Below are 712 nucleotides of genomic sequence, written 5' to 3' on the forward strand. Positions count from 1 at the left end.
ATTATTGTTTATTTCTATTTTCACCATCATTACTAGTATCTGCATCTTTGTTATGAGAGTTATTATCTAATATTGTATGGGAAAATAATATGCTAGCCAAGAGTTCTTGAAGGCAAAAATATTTTTTCTAGATTTCGAATTACTTTCTTCTATTGATTTTATATTCAGTGCCTTTTCTTTCAGCCTTATAAAAGAAAGATATGTAAAAGGGTGATAATATTTTGATTTAATAATCTCCATTATTTTGTGTCTGGTTCGTTTTGATAGCGTCATTGTCAAAGTTCTCAATCGGAAGTGGGTGTCATTGTTCTATGGGAACCTAGGAGAAAATATTAAGCTTTGTAAAAATGTTAAGTTAGATATGTTGATTTAAAATGTTTCTTATGGAAGACACGAGTTTAAGCATAGGCTTTTTCACGCTTGACGCTTGGTAGAGCCATTTATGCAGATTAGCAACACTACTCTGGCTATAGTGGTCATTTAAACAGCGAAGAGAGAAGTTCTCGGCCTCAGAGCAAGAATTCTCCTGCTTAAAACGCTTGTAGTGAGTATCGGCGTAGATGAGACGCAGACGTAAAGAATGTAGGCACTACTACAACAGAATAGGAGAGGGAGGCGAAGGTGAGGAGGAGCACGCTCGTTCACTACAACTCATGCCCTTCCCTCTCCTTCCCTCTCTCCCTGCCCCTCACCGCCCCCTCCTTCCGTACCC

Source organism: Penaeus monodon, chromosome 34 (assembly GCF_015228065.2).
Source record: "Penaeus monodon isolate SGIC_2016 chromosome 34, NSTDA_Pmon_1, whole genome shotgun sequence".
Taxonomy (NCBI): domain Eukaryota; kingdom Metazoa; phylum Arthropoda; class Malacostraca; order Decapoda; family Penaeidae; genus Penaeus; species Penaeus monodon.